Source organism: Uloborus diversus, chromosome 10 (assembly GCF_026930045.1).
Source record: "Uloborus diversus isolate 005 chromosome 10, Udiv.v.3.1, whole genome shotgun sequence".
Taxonomy (NCBI): Eukaryota; Metazoa; Arthropoda; class Arachnida; order Araneae; family Uloboridae; genus Uloborus; species Uloborus diversus.
Window position 1 is genome coordinate 68,730,561 of NC_072740.1, and position 22,734 is coordinate 68,753,294.

Genomic DNA, 22,734 nt, shown 5'->3' on the forward strand with positions numbered 1-22,734 from the left:
TGTTCTTTATTCAGAGATACCACGTATAAGTATATTGCCATTTAGTACATTATAAAGGTTATTCATAATTCTCTCCGGGTTCTTTGAGCAATATAGTTTGTAGGGAAAATGTAAAACTGAAGCTGTCCCTTTCAAAAAATAATCCATATAAATAAAGCAGAGAATGTATGTATGTATTTATGTATGTATGTTCCCTGTATCCCCTGTAAATCCATAGTTTGCGGCGTGTCTCCACCATATTTGACAGAGAGGACCTTCTGAATTCGAGAAAAGTGGCGGGGGGGGGAGGGGAGTGTCAGTACTGAACTGTTAGAATTTTAATTTTCGGTCCCGAAAATGGCTCTTTCTACGTAAAGTAATTGCAGGATAATCTCGATTTTAGTCTTATTTGAAAGCCCTGAGAAAAAAAACCTTCACCACATTTTTGTCGTCGGGTTTAAAAACTCTCAGTGCCTAAATTGACAAGGAAAATAGTTATAAGCATTTTAAAGTAAATATAAATCAATTTTAAGAACGGAAGTTTAACAGCTGCTCGAGCTTAGTTTTAATCATTCAATAAAATCATTTAGAAGAAATATCTGTAGCCATTTGTTTCTCGGGTGTAAACAAATCAAATTATTGCTTTTACTTTGAGGCTTTTCCTGTAATTGGGGGATTTAAAAGCTTTCCTTTTTGTTTATTTTTCCGCAATTTATTTATTTATTTATTGTTTTTTGTACTGCTGGCCAAAGATAATCAAGAGTTTATTTTGAAGTAATTTACGCAAAGAAGATCCAAGAGAGGTACTTATTAAGAGGGTCCCCCCCCCCTGCGTTAGAAATAATAATGAAATCAGTTTTGAAATTGATTCAGTTACGATTACGTGCATAAATGGAAGTAAGTATGCTTTTCAGGACGTGACTGAACAAATAACTGCATTGACGACTAGAAATATCAGTCAAAAGTAACATTTTTTTTTTAATTTGCTGATGAAAATGTTTCAAATAAAATATTAAATACATATTTCTGTCATTTTTCCCCACAAGTTTATCTGCAGTACACTTTACTGTTTAAAAGGTACCATATCTTTAAATACACTTGCATATCTAATTTGGTTTATAAAATATTCAGTGTCCAATTTGAACTATGGAAATGTTCGGGGTTAGTGCCCAAAATTTATTGATTTTTAATGCCTCCAGAGGTAGTAGTCCCGCATGATAATTTCACGCTATTTTTTTTTTCAATTCAATTCATTTTATTTCAATCAGGGAAATATATTTTTTTTTACAAATATGCATTTCACATATAAAATAAGAGGAAAAAGAAACTTCAAACAGAAATATATATCTCCCTGTATATTTAAAAATCCCTGATTGAGTAGCTGGGAGTAAAGGCTGTACAATAGCCAAACTAGCTCCCACCACCACTCAGAAAAGAGCTTAATTTAGAGCCAGTTTATAACATAAGATAAAATTAACAAAAAATAAATGCATAATCATACAAAGAACACATAAACACAAGTAATGCAATTAAGTACGTCTAAAATTTATCTGGCAAGCTCTAATCCAACGGAAGGAAAGGACTCGAAGTATTACCAACTAGCACTCAGAGCATGGTACGTATGTCAAGCGTAGTAACCTTTACTATTTATAATGATGTAAACGTAAATGAAACTTTACAAGTATCATTTAACATACCTAAAATGTAACTTTTTTGACGCATTTGGTGCTTTTAGTCGTAAGGAAAAAATAAAATGCAAATTTCCGATTTGTAAATTTTTAAGCATATTCTTTAGTTAAAACCAAAGCGCAAAATTGAGTATCAATCCATAAACTAAAGCGTGAGTCCTTAGAACTGAAACTGCATTTTTCAAACTGGTTATGATAAAATCTATTAGTTTATTCAATTCAACATACACCTAACTACTGTCCTGAAAAAGCAAGTACAACATCAAGTTGGTGAACTCCTCCTTTCTTTACTGGGGTACAGGAAAAATATATTTAATAGAAAAAAACACATATGAAACCGGAATAACAATACATTGAAGAGTATGCTAGTAATATAACTAACCATAGAAACATCAGGATATGACTTAAAATAGAAGCCAGATAATAGCTATCTAAAATATATCTATGAATAATAATCAATAAGAAAATTTCACGGAACAAAATGCAAAAATTCAATTCCGTAATTCACAATAAGCCTTTTCAAAAGCATAAAAGCGATTGCCATATCATCGATGTTTGAAATATTTTGCAAGAAATTTTAACACAATGATGTTGCGTAATAATATCGTCTAGACGGGTTTTTTTTATATAAATAAGTTTGTTCTAGTATTACATTATCATCGCAGAGAGCTCCCTCCCCTAAAGGAAGTCTTTTATATCATCCATTACTTCATTTCATTTTTTAATTTTCACTTGAAAGATTTATATTTTATCTAAAATACAAACTGAGACTAAATGCGTTTTTGTATAATCAAGACGATGAACCCGTATATTGTTTTGAGTTCAGTTAAGTCTGCCGCCATGAGTACTAAATCCAATTGCAAGCGATTGTTCCGGAATTTCGTACAATCATTTTTCCAATTTTAGTCTTCTGATTAAGAATACGAAACTTGTTTTTTGAAGAAAGGATTTAAAAACTACCGCTACATCTATTGTGCAGCAATTTTCTGAAAATAAACAATTATTCTTTAGTATACATACATTATCATTTTTAACAGATTCGAAATTACAGATACATTTATATAGAACCATTTGCATCAATTGGCTTGTTGGCAATAAATTTTATCAACATCATAGTCTGCTTATGCTATTTAGCTAGCAGCATTCCTGTTTTTATAAGAAATTTTGAGCAGAAAATTTAAACTGAACCGAAAGGGTCGTCGTTTCAGTTCTCCATTGGCTAAGCAGGAAAGAACTGATGCATTTACGGCATGTGGAATTTAAGTTTACGATTCAAGATTGGCAACCAATAACATGCACATAATTTTTATTAGCAATTTAAAACCAAAAACTTGAAAAATGAAAGTGATCTTAATACTTTGAATCAAAGTGTTCACTGTTCAAATTTGTTCATACAATTAAAAATGTACTCTCCCATAGGCAGGTGAACATCAGTATCAGCAGAAATGAGTTTGCAAGATATTTGAAGAAACGCGTTTTGGATTCAATATCAACAGTTGAGACATGTTGGAATTAAAATTTTATTTTTTGGTGGAAACCAAATAAGCAAGTTTGTACAATCAAACTAAAACACAATAGACGAAAAAAAATTTAAAAATTTAAAAATGAATAATTCGTAGTTACTGCTCTTTGCCTGCCCATGAAGGTATTGTTCGATGCGCTGTTTTTTTTTTTTTTTTTTTTTTTTTTTTTGAGCAATTATGATTGCTTATTGTTCTCACTTCACCGTCTTTGATGTTAGGTTCCTTTTTCAGCTTGAACCAGGGGACTCTGCAGCACCACCGCCCACCGGCCTCTGCGGGCGCGGCTGCTCTGGTCCTGAGCACTGCCCGGAACCCGCTTCTCCTGGTCGGTGGCGTCCATGTCCTACACACACGCACGATCGCACACACACAGACGCCTTAAAACACATACACACACGTCTACGAGCGTACACCCAGGTCTACACACACACATAACAAAACACGCGTAACCACCCAGGAGGAGGGGCAGGCTTAGGGGGTACAGGAGCCTTTTTTAGAAACAATAACTCCAATAAGTACGGTCCTGTCGCAACTCGTGATTGCGAAACGCATAATATGAATTCAAAATTTCACAATTCAAATTAAGTTTTTTTTTTTTTTTTTTTTTTTTTTTTTTTGGCTTGTTTCACGGTTTTAGACAGATTTGATTCAAAAAAGGAGAAAGAAAGCAAAAATACCCTGATATAAATCATTTTGTTTTTAAATTATTTGTTTAAGTTTAAAATTAGGTTTTAATGTAAAGTGCAAAATAAATATTTTGCTGTTAAAATATTTATTTAGAGAATTATTACATGTAGGGGAAAATGGGTGCATGTGAATAATTTTTTTCATTTCTTCATTTTCAAAAATATTATCAATTTCCCAACGCAAAAGTGTCCCTATGATTGAATACTTTTCTTTGTGTTATGGATTTTTTTGGGGGATTTTTTTTTTTTAAATATTTCTTTACTTTGTGGTATTTTTGAAAAACGTCTGCAGTTGTTGCAACAGGCCTGGGGCACATATGAACACGAGTACAAAATGCAGGAGAAGCATCATATTTTAAAGGAAAATTCTTCAGTATGAAACATATAACTAAATAACAAATACGTTGAAGGGTTTGTAACCTATACTGCGTCAGTTTCAATTGTACAGTTAATGTTTCATTAAGAAAATACTTTTCCTGAGTATATAACTGGGCACCGTCAAATTCTGAAGTCTCATAACCTGTTCTGATCACTGAATAGACCAACCAAAAACTTATATGAATACATAATGGGAAATTCCATGAAACTAGAGACATCATAGTAAAAAAAAAACTTCATTGTATCAGTACATTTTTTCTTTTATATGAGGAGAAAAATACTGTATTTTTATAAACCTACGCAAAAAAAGTTATAAACACATGTTTTGTAAGTTTTATAGGCAAATTTGAAAAACACTACTCACTGCTCATGTATCTTTGTATGAGCGACTCTAAAAGTTAATCCTTTTTTTCACTTAGGAAATTAATTGTTATGGGTACAATCTTATTTTTTATTGAAATTTTGTTTGCACAGGAAGAGATTAGACCAACAAAGAAACTTTTAACATTTTTTTTTAAAACTAGGCCTCATACTAATGTAACATCAGTCACAAAATTGGATAAAAGTTTGCATTGCGTAAACAAAAACAAACCCAAGTTAATAAAAAGTCATATTTTCTTTATTTATGATAATATCCTTTAATATTAATCCATTAAATATTTAGAAATAGTTGAATTTAATTATTTACAACTTATTTAAAATATGTAACATCAGTCACCGTAACATCAGTCACATTTCTCTTTTCGGTAATAAACCTCAAACAAATTGCTCAAATGCCATTGATTGCTGCAGAAAGACAAAAAAGGAGGCGAGATAATTAAGAAATAAAGAAAACCATGAAAATTACAAAAAGTAAAACAAAGTAGAAGCTAAAAAGAGCGGACGATAAAAAGAAATAAAATAATTTTAAAAAACTTAGCATAATTACCAAAGTTAGTTCAGAATGGAACTAAAAAGAGAAATTAAATGATTAAGTAGAACAAGAGTAGAACAAATTTAAAGTGTTAAAGTCTCAGGTTTAAATTATAAGTTGCATTACCTCTCTGCAAAATAATGAAGCCTTGGTAAAATCCGTTAGTTATTAAAAGCGCTCTTTGTTATATCTTCACAAAAGAAAACTGCAGCCGTAAAAAAAAAATCCAACATAAAATTTGACAATCATATGCAACTAATTCTGAATGTAATACATTAAAAAAAATTGCTATATCATCGATACAGAAATATTTCTAAATGTCACAGCTTCATGCAAATTTCAGAGCTATCACCATCCGACTTGCAGCCATGTTATAAAGAGTTATGTTTGAGACAATACCTTTTTTTTAATTTATAAGCTGCAGCAGGTGTTTAGCAACAACCTTTTTTTTTTTTTTTGCAGTAAAGGAGGGAATCACTTCCAGCGAAATTGTTGACTGCAACTGGAGAACGGGTTCTTGAAGAATATCACTAATAATTGTATCACGAGAAGTTAGATGCATTGAAATTAAGAACTAAGAGTATTTAGTGGCTGTCAGGATTCAAGCAGAAAGACATTGGAAATAGCCTGTCAATGTGAACGAAATTTTTTATTCACATGAGAAAGGAATAAAATATTTAGCGACTAGATGTAATAAATGCAAGAGGACTTTTTAATTTATAAAATACATCAAAAACATAACTTTTAAAACTTTATAAATGAACTTATCTAGTATTTCAAATACAATTTTACAATTTTAAATGCTAATTTTATTTTAAATGAGAAATAATTTATAATTACAGTAATTAATTGTAAATGAAACATCAGTCACAAAATCTTTGTATCATCAGTCACGGGTGTTAAATAATTTTTGTACTTTTAGTTTTTAAGTTTTTTTAATAGAACAAAGTGTTTTCATCAGACCTAAAATCTCTACTTTAAGGGGAAAAAATCTGTTTAGATTTTGCGTAATTAGTTAGAAGAGAATTTCAAATTGTATATAAGTCAATTTTCTCAATGTCTCTTCTGCGTAACATCAGTCACGTTTTTTTTTTATTCCCTTTTATTTCACACAAAAAAATTCCTGAAGTCTGAAAACAAGTGTGGGGGCAGTGATGTACCATATCATGATATTTTAGATCAATTTCAGAAGAAACAAAATTTAATTTCAAGATAGTGCTGAATTTGTAAGTTAAAAATAAAGTCAAATTGAAACGTCAGTCACCGTGGACAGACCCTAATAAAAAGATTTTTTTTTTATGTTCTTGTTCCTCTATTATATTTTGCTTTTAAGCTTCATACATTGTTTGATAATGTATTTTAAAATGATTTTGAACTTCAGTTTTTAATAAAATGAAAATATGTTTTGTCTTTTTATTTCTTGTAAATATTATATAACACTAATTATGAATCAAATACTTCGTAACAAAAAATTTAAAAGATAACAGTATTAATAATTTATTTATGTTTATTCATATTAATAACAATTAACAATAAATTTACAAAATGAATATAAGAAAATAATAATTATAAATGTTTATATTCTTTAACACCTACAATATCCTACACTAATAATAATATTAAAGAGAGCGGCTATGGGAACTGTTTACTTGTGCACCTAGATGTTGTGTTCAAAGTGTCCCATCGTCTACTTTAGAGCTAATTCGCAAAAATAAAAATTTTTTAATTTAATAAAAAAAATTAAAATCATGGTCATAAATTTACTTGAATGTTCATACAACGATTCGTAATAGTTAGATTTATATTAGCAGTTAGTTTTTAAAATTTTTATCACGTTTAGAAGACAGTGATAAAAAAGTTTCCACACCTGCGAAAACAAAGAAGTTGCCACCACAGAAATATAAAATGGCTCATTGCTCTAAATGTTAAAATAAAGAGGTACAGCAGGTACTGTCCTTAATTGAGAATTTTTTCAGATTTTTGCTTTGAGCGATCTTAGTAAAACATACCATGTTCAAATGTACCCCGTGTTCACATGAGCCCCCTTTTCCCCTACTTGAATTTAAGAGTTTTTAATTTCATTTTAATCTTTTAAATACCTATCGATTTTCTAGTTTATATATATATATATATACATATATATTTATATATATATATTTTTATATATATATATATATATATATATATATATATATATATATATATATATATATATATATATATATATATATATTTATATATATATATATATATATATATATATATATATATTTATATATATATATATTTATATATATATATATATATTTATATATATATATATATATATATATATATATATATATAATTAGTTTTTTTGGCACAATGAATACCTACGCAGCTACGAGAAAAAAAACTTATTGATTTCAGAGGGGTGTAAATAGGAACTTAAAATTCTACAATACATTTCAGTCATTCCTTGCTTCAGAATTATAATTTAATTCATAAGAATCACATTTCTTCAAACAAGAAAGAGAGAGGTTATTTCCTTAGCCAAAAAACAACCTTTTCTCTGTAAGAGGGAAAATAATGCTACGCAAAGTATTTTTCACTAAAATAAGCAAAGTATTTTCACGTAAAATATCTTTTCTTACAAAATTTTACTTTTTAGTGTAGTTAATATGTTTATGCCAACCAATCTGTAATTTTCCAAACAAAATAAATCAATACAGTTTGTCATTTACTAAAAATACTAACCTATTTTAATGAATATTCACGGCGTAAATGAAACGAGAACCATTACATTTTTCAAATTAATTTGCAAAATTACAATAAAAATACTACGCAGAACTTAAGAATTTTCACTACAGTAATTCTTAGAATAATCAATCTTTTAATATAGTTCCTAATACTGATGCTCATTTGTGCTAAAAGATTTTTAACGATGATAAAGCATTCAATATTTTTCAGCTTAGAATAAGAGCATTCAAATCTCTGAGATAATTCACAAAACAGTTTCTTCCGTTTTAGGAGAACAATTAAACAGCTATGTTAAAACTATTCTTTAGGAAAAGGAAATAAAAATATTACTTTGTTCAAATTTCCAATAAAATGAAGAAAACGATTTAATTACCGTACAAGGTGAAAGGCGAAGACAAGGAGATTAAAAAAGGACATTTTGTAACGGCTTAACATCTTTCTTTTTCGTTTGACAGCCATTGTGTAACAACTTCTATGTTGTTTTTTAAATAGACAGGAAAGTTAAGAGCTGGTTTTAAAGTGTGTTAGCAGGCAATGACTCTTTGTCCAGAATGTTTACACGACTTTGTTTTTATCAGGAAAGCATTTTGATTTATCTCTTAGAAAATAGATAATACCCTTTTGGTAGCTGCAAATTCGCTATAATATAGAGTGATCGTTTATTGGTACTACTTTTCTTTCTTTTTATTTATTAATGTCACTCCAAAGTAAACTAACTATATTACGTTTTTATTTTTAAATTGGTATATGGTATAGCTTTATGCTTTTCATGCTATTTCACACGCTTCTAACATTAATTGTTCTCCAAAAGATTTCCAAACATTTATTAATGCTTTTTCAGTATTAATACGTACAAAAAAAATCAAAGCTTGCACAAAAATTGTTTCCTAAAGTGGTAAAAATATATATGCTGCCTAAGTAAACTAATTTTACAATGCTATTGATTTCCAGGACTGACGTAATTGTACAAGGACGAAAATCCAGAAGATGGCGCTAAAGATTGCATATTGAAGAGCGTTTTCTTACGCATGTGCAGTGCAATCGGCACCATTCTGAAGTTAGTGGTTCTCGTGGAGAGGGCTTTGTTTAAAAGGTGCTATTACTTTATATGTTCGTTTATTTATTTTTTACACATCTATTTCTTCAGATGAGCGAGTATATTTTATTTCTAGAAACCAGGTTAAAATGTTAAAAAGTTACGTTTGAAATAATTTCTGATTTCAACTAATTTTGAGAATATTGATCAGATACTAGAAACTCGATATTGGTATACGAGAAAGTAGGCTCGTTTAGTTCTGGGTGGAACTTCTTGCTTAAATGGCGTATTGGAGGCCGGCGCTACATGGGATACGTTGTTACAATCGAATATTAAATGAACAACGTCAAGAAGAGTCGCTCTTCTTGTGCTAGAAGACAGCTTTAATTATTGTGGTATCTTCACCAGTCCAAGGAGTAACTGCCATAAGAAGCAGGTATACTGAGCATGTTTGAGTTTTTCTTCGTTAGGTTATTTATCTGATTTTTTTCTTTCTTTTTTTTAACAAAAGAGCCAAACTTTATGTAGTATCTCAATAACTTCTGTAAAACGTTAATGCATGCACTTTATGGGAGCGATTACAGAGCTAAACATTTTGTACAACTAAAATGTACCATTTACACAGAATAAGATGCAAAATGGTGTTATGTGTTGTTACTGTTGCAAAGGGCAAGTTGTTACAGTACAGTACGCGAAAATAAGTAAATTTCCCAAATCTGGCAAAAGAAACGTGATGCGTAATCAGAAACTTGGCGAGTGTTATTTGAGTAGTGTCACCTGAAAAACTGACTTGAAGTTGAAAATGGAGAAACGGCAAACATTGATTGAGAGAGCTATCACCTCCATGGCAAGAAAATCAAAGCATTAACAGTCTATAAAAATACATAATAATAACAAATATAAATTTAAATATGTAACTTTATCCGACTGATTATTATTGGTTAAAATAATTAATGTAACAATTAACCTCGACCAGTGTTTTAATGTAAGCCATTATGGGGTAAGTTGTTGTCACATGAATGTATGTGGCTCATTCCTAGAAAAGTCATTTACATATTTTCTTTATAATTTACCAATTTTTTATAACTTTATACATATTTTAGGGGTTTAATTACCTTTCAGAACACAGTTTAACACGTACATAATCGTAAAATTTTATTATTGCATTTGAAATATATTTTTTGTTCCAAAACAACATTTATTCCCTCACTTGTCCCCACTGTTAGTGAAAAATAAGCAAAAAATAGTCGTTTCAATATTGAAAAATACAATTTAAAAATGCATTTAAAAGTTAATTTCCATTTACATATCTCCAATAGGATTTCGCATTTTTTCTTTTAGTGCTAGCAATAATTAGTTTCATGTTATTACACTTCGTTTAAAGTTTATAAGATAAAACTACTTTGACTTCGACGTCCACCATTTAAAAAAAACGGCAGCTTCGGGAAATGTTAGTACCGTGTGCACGTAGCTACGAAATGTCCTCTGAATTCAAAGTCTAGACAACGCCATGAGAAGGCTTAAATTCTTTTTGTAGCAAATTAAAATATCAAAGAGGTAGAATATTGTCTCAAATTTCTTTTCAGAAAATAAATAAATAAACTGGCAGAATTTCGGATACAGTTTTGCCTTGCATCTTTTCTTTCCTCTTTCTTTTTCTTTTTCAAACCAAGAACTACCACTGTGAATTAATATGGCTATTTGGTTTTGCTATTATCCTTTTTTTTTAATAAAAACTTAAGAAAATCTAAAAACATAAAAAGTATACTAATATTCCTTCGAAATAAGACATTTTGAAAACCAAAAAAAAAGAAGAAGAAAGAAAGAAAACAGCAGCAAAGATGAAGTGTTTGAAGAATCATAAAATCTAATTAAACAAGATTCCTAAGCTCTCTGATTAGAATAAAGCGCAAATTGTAAAAAAAGACCAATTGTTCTTTGATAAGTGTAACTTCTGAATGAAGACTAAAGGAAAAAGAATCAATGTGTTTAGCTCTACAAATTAATATCCAAGTATTTTTGATCTAAAACTTACTCTACTGTAAAACTAATATTATTTTTAAAATTTTTCTTTTTTCGTTTATTAGTTTTATTTAAAGATTTTTCTGCATTGCTTCAATTATTTATATTTTTAGCGTATTACTATTGCAAAAAATTAAAATGGTTAATTTAATGCAGGCTTAATACATCATTAAAAATAGTTTTCAGTATCTCAAATTTTCAGGAGCCTTTTAATCGTAGAGAAGTAAGTATCACTATTAGTTAAACTTCAGCAACCTAGTTAAGGAGTTTCTTTCATAATAAAGCCATTTGGAAAACATTATATATTTATACACTTTTGCTAAACTTAGATGGCAAAATTTTATAATATGTTCACTACACTTTCGTTTTTTTATCTTATATTGCACAAACCATTCTTTCTAGTGAAAGAACAAAAAAGGTTTTAAAAATATAAAAAACAACTATAGAAACTTCCTTTAAATATGCATATGAGGTAAGGTAAAGTACCCTAAAGCTGACCCCTCAAAACACAGTTCCTAAAATATCTTTAAATACACTAAATATTCAAAGCATTATTAATTTTCAAGAATAGCCTGAATTTTATTTTTTACTAGCGACACCCGCACGGCTTTACCCGTAGTAGAAAATTAAAAGGTCATTTGGTTCGTCTGCATATTTACAAACAATGGATGAAGAATTTCTTGCCAATATGCTATGTTAATTTGCTCGTCCATGTGTTGGTAATTTACCCATTCATGTGTTGGTAATTTACTCGTCCATTTTATGGTAATTCGCTCAGTAAAGTGAGCTTAAAATTCGAGTAGAAGAATAACAAAATCGAATTTTCGAAAAATTGCTTCGAGGGGCTCACCCCTATACTATGAACTTTTTCAGTGCCTAATTTAATGAAAATTGGCCGAACGGTCTAGGCGCTATGCGCGTAACAGAGATTCAGACATCCAGACTTTCAGCTTTATTATTAGTAACGAAGAAAAAAGAAAAATGAATTCTAAACTATTTCAGAAAAATAATTATGCTTTAAATCTTCGTTCTATTTAAAGACAACAGATTTAGAAACTGTTTTGAAGGCTGTTTGCTATAGCGCACGTTTCCATATGCTTATTTGTATGTTACTAATACGTGTAACGTCAAAGATCAAGTATGCTGAATATATACACCACTTTTCAAAAACCATAAATTTTTAACAGAAATTTTAGATTGTTCAAATACCATTTCGCCGAAAAGAAAACAACTAAATAAAAAATAACATTATTCACCACTTTCCCATTCTGCCAACGATGGTTTTTCACGAATGATGTGTCATTGAAAACCGACTCGTTTCACCATCCCCCCTCTGCGGATCTAAACACTCACCACACAACCCCCACTTTTCAAAGATCGGTACCGTCCTCACTCTTTCACATTTCAAGCAGCGAAAAAATATGACTCGGGAGTTTACCTGCGCAATTATCCGCAACGACGAATACGAATTTTGGAAGCGAGAGCGAACATTTCCGCACCGTTAAGTCTGCACCTTTAAACTTCTTTTCCGGTTGCTGCCTTGTTCAAGATTTCTTTGCATCAAAAATCTTCAACTAAAGCATTCCGCCTGGCAACTCTCATTTATGTTCCCCACTTCCGACTCATTCAATGGAAATCCTCATTACATGACTACAGTTTCAATTATGCTACTTATTTTTCCTTCTTTTTTTTCTAATATGAATCTAGTTTTATAATACATATATATATATATATATATATATATATATATATATGCAGTGGGCGGACTGGCTGACTTTGCCCAGTCGGCAAAAGAATACTTTTACCCACCTCTCTATATTAAAAAAGTTAAATTAACCAGTACCGGATCTCAATTCTTCCGAACCGAGCAAAGACATTGAACTACCGCTAGTTTCTATTTTCCTTTAAGTTTCTAAATCAAGCTTAGAAGTTCGAAAAGAAGAAAATTGTGAAACGTAAAATAAAGCTAACCCTGACACATTTTTCATGAGCCTTCAAAGAAGGAAACCAATGGTTGTACTCGGAAAAAGCACATCTTTAGGCTTCTATACTAATAACATAGGAAAAACACGAAAAAAGGAAGGAATCGGGTAAGTTCCCCCGGAAATTTTCGGAATCGGTTGATCTATATAGGAATAAGGAGAAAAGAATTGGGAGAAGGGGTTCTATAGTTCCCTCCCAAGCGATATTTTCAAATTTAATGTCAAAAACCGCAATTTAACAGTTTTCGGTATCGTTGAGGAGAGTGAAAAAAGGGGTTCCTCCACGATTTTTTTAAAACTTTTTTTTTTTCCAAAATTGAAGTCTAAGTTTGTTTACGATAGAATGTCAAGGACTCTTCCCAGAAATTCTTCGAAATGAGAAGATTTAGAAATGCCATTTTAGGTTACCCCTTGGTAAAATTGATGGAACAGGGAAGCACCGAGAGCTCTTTACGAAAACGTTTCGACTTTGAACTATTACAAAAACGCAAAACTATCATTGGTCACATTTGAGAGAAGAAGAGGTTCAGTGATTTCATTTGGAAGCATTTAAAAACTGAAGTATACTCTACCCAATTTTAAACTACATTTAGTTACTAAAGGGAAACCGGCGACTCTCTTCCGGAATTTTTCGACATTAAAATTTTAAAAACATAATCTTTATAACATGTTTGAAAACATTGAAAGGAAAGGGGACAGGTTTACCGAGTGTTTCCCCCAAGATTCTCTGGGAGTGCGCCGTGCCCTTCCACTTTTAAGCTAACCTTTGACCTTTGACTTGATCAATCCTCCTCGCTCCTTAAAAAGTTTAACAAAGGCGATTTTTTTTTCGAAAGTAAAGATTCACATAAGCCTGTCCTTGAAACGTCCCTCTCTCGTTTCAATATCTTATCCACAATAATCAGATTAGAATGTATCTGAATGTTTTTTGCATACCTTTAAAACTAAACATCAAAAAGCTTTTCAAAATTTAAAAAATAATTACTTTTGAAAACACTTGAAGTTTGTATTTACCTAGAAAACCAAAAAGTAAAAGAAGCACCTTTTGTGTTTTACAAAACCACTCTTAAAAAATACCCTTTTATCTGAAAGCACACTGCCCCTTTTTTGGTCTGGGGGAAACACTAGTACCCTCTGGGCATTTTTTTCTGAAACTGAAATCAATTTTAGGCTATAGTGCCGATAAAAGGTTAACGAGCTCTCCCTCGAAAATTTCAAAAAGGGAAATTTTAAGCTTTCTTTAGTGACTTTAAAGGAATGCCGAAGGTTCGAAGACTTTGTCGGGCAATTTTTCGATATTTAAATCTGAAAAACACAATTGAGGGCCTTGATGCAAGAACCAGGTAAGTCCAGACTCACTCATTTTTGGTAAGACCGACAAATAACATCAGTGTCCGGTAGAAAGGCAAATATCTTTCCCACATTATTTACTAGCAAGCAGAGATCTGGACGGTCATTCCAAGCTTGTCAGCTTGCGAGATAGAGATTTTCGCTCACGTGATCGGTTGTGACGTAGAAATCTCGCAAAGTAGCATTTAATCTACTCGAACCTATCTTGCGGCTAGGTTCGAGTAGATTAGAATACTAGTTTGCGACATTTCTACGTCACAACCGATCACGTAAGCGAGAATCGCGATCTCGCAAGCTGACGAGCTTGGAATGACCGCCCTGATCTTACATTTGTGTCCCGTTATTACAGCAATCGGAACTTCTATACTATCGGCCACACGCAAAAATGAATTAAAAAAAAAAGTTTGGACTAAACTGGTTCTTGCATCTAAGTCCTTAATTGTAGACTCAAGACTATCGTTGGTGACTTTAGGACAACAAAGAGACCTCATGTCTGAAATACCTTAGGTACCCCGTTAAGTATAAATCTGGGACTGATTACAACTAATTTTTCTCAAAAAAAAAGAAAGAAAAGAAACCTCCCCCCCCCTGGAACTCAGTCCTAATTCCGCCTATGCTCAGGAGCTCTCTCTTCTAAGTCGAAATTTTGTCATGTTTCCGATTCATTTTATCGTAGTCCAGACTTGCTTTCCCGTTTTCCCGTATGCGATTCTGAGATGAAAATACTCGCATAGCGATAATTTACAATAGACGGGCCTCCCTCTGTCTTGTTTACCCCTATGTCCCTACACATACTTCACCCCTCATTTAAAAAAATCTCGGACCTCCTTCAGGCTTGGAACTGAGCCAACAGGTGTCCCTATCAACACCCCAAAGCATGGATCACGCATCTATAGCAGGGCCAGGGCCACTTTGTCTAAAGGTGCAGGCCCCTTCAATTTTTGTAAATAGACGTATAAGTATGAGTTTTTAACTCTTTTTTCGTCCCGGGCCCTTTTTCAGGCCGCGTCGGACACCAATTTTTCTGGTTATCTCCTCAATATGGGAGCCATGGCCCCCAGAGCTCTAAAAACTAGAGAAAGTCAATAGGAGAGGAAAGCATTCGCAAGTGGGAATTTCGACTATTTACTTTGGTCCCTGCTTATTTTTATTTTTATTTTAAACCAATGATACCTTCGTACCTGCCATTTCTAGCTTAACTGGTGAAGGGTACCATGGTGGTTGAGGGGGAGGGAAGGAAACTGAAGGGAAAACTCTTCAAATACATATACATATCGTACATAAACACATACCCATACACACATACATATACATACACATATATACATATATATATATACATATATACATATATATATATACATATATACATATATATATACATACATATATATATATATACATACATACATATATATATATACATACATATATATATATACATACATATATATATATACATACATACATATATACATACATACATATATATATACATACATACATATATATATACATACATACATATATATATACATACATACATATTATATATATATATATATACATATATATATATATATATATACATAAACACACATACATATACACATATACATAGAAAATATATATATATATATATATATATATATATATATATATATATATATATATATATATATATATATATATATATATATAAGGGGGAAAAGGCTTGAAAAAGTTAGTAGGCTCGAGGTGCTATATTGGAACCCAGTTACTAGGAATTAATGAGAGAGAATGCTGTTACATATATATCCTCGTATAAAATAAAAATATTAACTAAACAGTAAATATACAAAAGTACTTATAGTGAAAAGACTCTTGGTTAAAATGTGGTATACATCCAAGTTGAAATGCCTGGTAACGGCCCACTGTAAACATCCCCAGTAACAGCATTTTTCAAAAAAGAGGAAGAAACGGCTTAGTGAATCCTAATACGCGTATCTGATTCTTCCTCCGATGTTTACAGAAGAGGATGAGAAGAAGGGCCAAAAATCGGCTTTCATTTTGGAAATTAAGTACGAAAACAGGAATAATATAATATAATAGTGACGAAAAAAGTTACATTAAAAGGCATATTATGTAAAAAGAGCAAACCGGTTATAGCAAGAGTACTCGAGATACTACGACGGGCTCTCTCTCTTTTTCTCCATTTTCTTTGAAATATAATAGTAATAATAGTAATAAAGTAAAATATATACATCATATATACAAAAATAAAAAAAAAATCGAGGTTGATAATAGGATACCCTAGCTGGAATGCTTGATAGTACGCATTATTTAAGACACACAATCATGTAAAGCAATGAAAAGGAAACGTCTTAGTGAGTTCAGCTTGAACAGAAACGCAAGTCCACATTCTTTACCAATATACATCTGGAAGAGTTGAAAACAGACTGGAAAATCAGCTTACTTCTTGGAACTCGTAGTTGCGGGTAGTCAATTCTCTAATTAAATTATCGATGGAATATGAACCAGATGGGTGCGAAAGAGCTTGACGAATATTGAGCTGAGTTCTGTAATTGAGCTGTTGTTGCACCGTGTACAACGAAAGCTAAGTCATCTGCAAAAGCCTGAACAAAAGTGTGATCCGGCCATGGTTTTGCAAGTAAAGATGTTATAACCAAATTCCATAGTTGTGGGCCACTGCAGGAGCCCTGCGGGCATACCTTAAACTGTGAGGTAGAAAGGACTTCGTTTTGGGCTATCAAGGTAATTTTTCTATTGTTCAGGAAGCTGCTGTAAAGATTATAGACGCCCTTTTCGCATCCAGTTGCTGCTAGAGAAGACGAAATATCTTGCCAGTGCAAATTTTCAAAGGCTGATTTTATGTCTATGGAGATAAAAATGGTTAAGAAACCGGAATTTATCCTCTGGTCTATTTCTGTTAAAAGAGAATGAAGTGCATGTTCAGTTGAAATTCTTGGTGTGAATCCGAATTGAAGGGGATGTAAAAGATTGTCAACCGAAAGAAAGCTTTGAAGTCTGTTAACAATGAGCTTCTCCAGGATTTTTGGCAGAGTTGGAAGTAGCTCTATAGGACGATATGAATCAAATGACGTCAGCGGTTTAGAGTGTTTGTGAAAAAGAATTAAGACTCCTTCTTTAAGGCAAGTTGGAAAAAAACCCAGTCTGTAACACTTGTTCATGAAGCTTAAAAGAAAATTTGGGTGAACTTCGAAGAAATATTTCCAAATGTGGTTGTCCAATCCGTCTCTTCCGGGAGCTTTTTTTAATGAAACGTTTTTCATGACGAAGCTGAGTTCTGAGGAGGTAAAATCTGCATTTTCTACAGATGAAGAGTAAGTGGATACATGGTTATCAGTGGCTGTGGGAAAATCTTGGGGGTAAAAATGATGTAGGAGTTTGTGGCCAAAAAAAAAAAGTTTCCAAACACTTTTTTCACATAAAGTAAACAAATTACATGTTTTTTTTATTTTATTTTTTATGACACTTTAAAAAATGTTAGGTATGAAATTTAATGTGTTAAAATCAATAAAAAAGTTGTTTGAAGGCCCACTCAGCGGTTGGTCCAGTCGGGGATCCCCGACTAGCTGACCTGGCCAGTCCGCCCCTGTATATATGTATATATATATATATATATATATATATATATGAGTGTGTGTGTGTGGATATGAGATCCCTTATATTAACTTTAATTGTACCGCTAAACCGCGGCGAACAGAGCGGACTGTAAACAAGACCGGAGTACGATGTAAGATGCTAGTGAAAGATGGTTGAATTGTTAAGACGTGCCCTAGACACCGAAGTTTTACGTTTATGTTCGTGTTTATGTTCTTCTATGTGATGTTTGTTCAAACTAGATGTGTTTCATCTACTATTTTCGTTTTAATTGTTATAATATATATATATATATATATATATATATATATATATATATATATGTATATACACGTATCTATATACAGTTAAAACCCTAGATATCAGCGTAAAAAGCGACACGTCCGCCATCTTAGGGCTAAACGCCGCTTTCTTATTCTGTCTATTACGGTTAACTTGTGTGTTTTGCCTCTTGGCTGTGGTTTCATATTCACTCCATATTTATCCACAGTCGAGAAGCACAACATTCAAGAAGGTCATCTTCTTTGGGCTGCCTAGTTTAGTTTCTAAATAATGTCAATAGTTTAGTTTCTAAAATCATAGCAACCGTTGTAATATTTTTCCCCATTTACATCAACTAAGCAATTTATTTTCATTTTGAAAAATGTTCTGCTTCATTTTACGGATCTTTATTTGCTCACATAATTTGCTAATGTATAAGTATTTCCTTTGGTTTCTCAAACCGATGACAATGTCTTAATTTTCAGCTGTTTCTCAAGCCGCACGTTCCCAAGAAAAGTACCTCTGTCTCTTGAAATGTCTATTGTAGTCTTTCCTCTTTGATCTGCAAAGGCTAATTCAGTTCTTGAAACACTTTAATATCTTTATAGTGTTTAAAGAATTACTTATCCGTTAATATATTACTTATCCGTATCTTTAAAGGAACTAACCCTTTGTGAAATTTAATGATTTGATTTTCAGTGGGAAAAAGTAGCTTGATGTTTGGAATGCAATTTCAGAAAGAGCTACAATAGGAGAGAAAATGGGAATCAATTTAGCCTTTTCTCCACAAAGCTATGAATATAAATCGGAAAATGAAATTGGAAACAATAGCAGACTGAATAAATTCAGAAATTTTGAAGGAATAAGCAAGGGAAAGGTCCCTAATATGAGAAATTCTTCAGTATTATTAGAATAAAATATTATGGTGAATAAAACATCGAAAGTTTACCTTTTCAATAAAGTATTTTTATGACCAAAACATAAAACGCGAAGATAAACTTACGTAGTAAATCTGTTTGCTCTGTTTTGTTAAAAATACTTTTTAAAAGTGCTTCAAAACCTTAAACTATTGCTGCCCTTATTTAATTTTATTTGATCCTTTTTAGATTGTATCTTTACTTAAAATTGCAGATAAATAATCAACGTCCGTACACACGCGTTTTCAAAACCACAGTTGTGATGATTGTGCAAAGCAAATAATAAATACAACTAAGCTCCGTAACGGAAAAAGTTCTAGTCAACTGTGTATTGATTAGAAAGCATGTACCCTCCCCCCCCCCCCAACAGATAATTGTTTGCAGGTAAACACTATAAAATTTTCTTAATCGAAATATGTGTAGGGTAATTGACTAGATATGGGTACCCAACCAGTAAAGGACAGATTTGTCTTGTACTGTTTAAATATCAAGTTTGTAATCGATATTCCGAGAACACCCATCAGTGGATTTGAAAATAGCATCTTTTAAGAACACCCCCACCTATATTTTTTCCATTTATAAGTTTTTATCTACAGAATAACTTATTATTTGACTGCTTCTAAGTCACCAATAGTAAATTTTCTTTCAAGTTTTTTACGGTTTTCTTTCTTAAGGACCTGATATTACAGCATTTTTAAAAATCAGATTACAGTTTTATTAGTACGTACTCATTCTGTAGCCTTTTTTCTAAGTTAGAAGGTACATTTTAACCATTAATTAAAATGTTTAAGATTATTTTAATCTAATGTATGGGTAACTAATCAATAAAAAGTACATATTTTAGTTATGGGCACACGTAATTTATTTATTTATTTATTATTTTATGTTATGTTGTTCAGATGAACCATTCAGAAGCTATTTGTCAGTTATCCATTTTTTATTTTAAATTTGCTCGAACTGGTATGTCAAGATACTTTATAGTTGATTTTATTGTAAGAAAAATAATTGTTTTACTATTGTTGAACATTTTTTGTGTATTTCCCAAGTATAATTGAATTCAGCAAGCATGGCCGTAACTAGTTTTGAGTATGCCCGTAACTAAGCTAGTGTTACCATAACTGCTCATACCAATGTATTCCATTTCATATATATATATATATATATATATATATATATATATATATATATATATATATATATATATATATACACAGGGTCTATTATGAAAGTAATGAGCATTTACTGGCAAAATTTGTTTATTGATCGTAATTTGTACAAATGTTCAATATTCTTCAAAATACATTCCTCCTGCATCAATACACTTGCGGAGACGTGTTAGCCACGCCTGAAAGGCACCCTGAAACTCCTTGAAGGGAATGCCTCTCAGGAACGTTGTAACATGGTGTTGGATGTTTTCCACGGTTTCCCAATGTTTTCCTTTCATCTTTCTCTTGAGTCGCGGAAACCAAAAGAAGTCACATGGAGCTAAGTCGGGACTGTAAGGGGGTGAGCTATCACCGGGGTGTTGCTCCGGGCCAGGAAATTGGTAATGCTGAAGGTTTTGTGACTTGAAATGCAATCGTCCTTGAAGGCTTCTTGCAACATCTGGAATGTTTCGGTTGCATTTTTTCCAAGCCTCACGCAAAACTTTACGGCGTTTCGTTGTTTAAGCGAACGCTCCATCGTGTCATGTTACAAAAGTTGAAAACACACTTCAAGCGGAGGCACGTATCTCCTCTCACACTGCTCGAAATCAACTGACGACCGGATGCATTGAAAGGGCATGTCCCCCACCACATTTTCCAGCCAGTTTTACCGTGCTGCCATCTATCGTCGCGTCACAATAACATTATGCTCATTACTTTCATAATGGACCCTGTGTATATATATATATATATATATATATATATATATATATATATATATATATATAACGAGCAGATGTGTGAATCACATGACTTCCAATTGCACCAATTTAATGATAATAGTGCCTTGGAGTAAGCAAGGAATCACTTTTAATATTTTCTCCCCTAGTTCGCCACGAGCCGATGCAAAAAAGCGTTTTACAGAGATAACTTTCCCAATATTGGCAATTTTAACGTGATTCAATGGATAACTCTCTAAATATCGCCAATAACGGCAAATTAAAACCAAATTCCAAAAAAAATTTTTTCGCCAAATTTGTCGCCAACTTGGTTTACAAAACTTGCCGACAGTTTGCATTGATATTAACAATGATTTTTCCCAAAAAAGGTGTAAAAGACCCTTTTGGAACTCCTGAAATCAACCAAAAGGGGAGGTGCACAACTAGACCCTACTAGGAGTCTACATACCAAATTTCAATTTACATATTTCAAATTGCATACATACATGCGCACATACAAACTTTACTCTGTAAAAGGAAGTAAAAATCGAAGTTGAAAATTAATGATAATTTCATAGCAATAAAAATACAATTGCTAAGTTCTAATACCGTGACAACTAGTTTCTTCCATAAACTAGGACTGTTCGATCACAATTGAAAAACAAGCCATTTTTTATTTTAACTTTATTATGCCTTAAGTTCCTGAATTTGTAAGATTTTTTTTTTTTTTTTTAATGCTGGAAAATGGAGATTAAACGTACTGTACCGTTTAATTATCTTGCAAAACTCATTTTCATATTATAGTTTGTAAAAAATACTTCAAAATTTCATTCACTCAATAGCTGCTCTTAGAAAAATATGTATTTCCAATGTTAAAAACACAATTATGAGCTCGTATGTTTGCTAAATCATATTTTTGGCTGCTAATCTGCTGTATTTTCTATAAAATGTAAAATAATTTGTAAATAATTTTATGATAAATGCTAAGCTATTGTATTGGTTTTTGATAAATATCCACTAATAGTTAATCCTTGTGCCTGTAAAATTTTAAAATGAACTTTAATACTGAGCTCTCTAATACTATTTCACGTCTCTTAAATAAATCTACGTTAAAAAGTTAATTTATTTCAAAAAAATGACTTCACGCAGTATGAAAGTTCATGTTCGATTTCAATCGGATTATCTCATAGTCTTAAGTAACTAAATATCTACAGCTAACATTTCTTAATAAAAAGAACTATTTCAAGTAAAACGTCACTGCCGTAAATTATAAAAAATACAGAATGTCTGAAAAGTCCTTGATGCATTTAATCTAAAATATCATTATTATGTCTCAAGGACCTTTCCGACATCCTGTATAATTTAATCCTTTTTATGAAAATAATTCATTTCAATCATAAAACACGTGTGCCCCACTCATCCCGTCATGTCCATGGATTTTTTTGCGAATTAAATTTAAAGGCTAAGATTTAGAGTCAGAAGTAGCACTCGTTTCTATGCATGTGGCACTCATGTCTATAGTTATCTTAGATACGTAATTAAATCATTAAATCGGTTTGCGTATAAGTTTCTAAGTGTTTTTTAGTTTTGAAAAGGGCGATGAGAATAAAAGACATTATACCTGTAGTCAAGAAATGAGAAAGGTAGGGCAGTTCTATCTGTGAAAAAATGCTGGAAAACGTGGAAAATTGGACCATATCACCGTTTTTTTTTTTTTTTTTTGGAGATGGAAATCAGAAAAATCGAATTTGTATCTGCCAAATTAAAAGGTT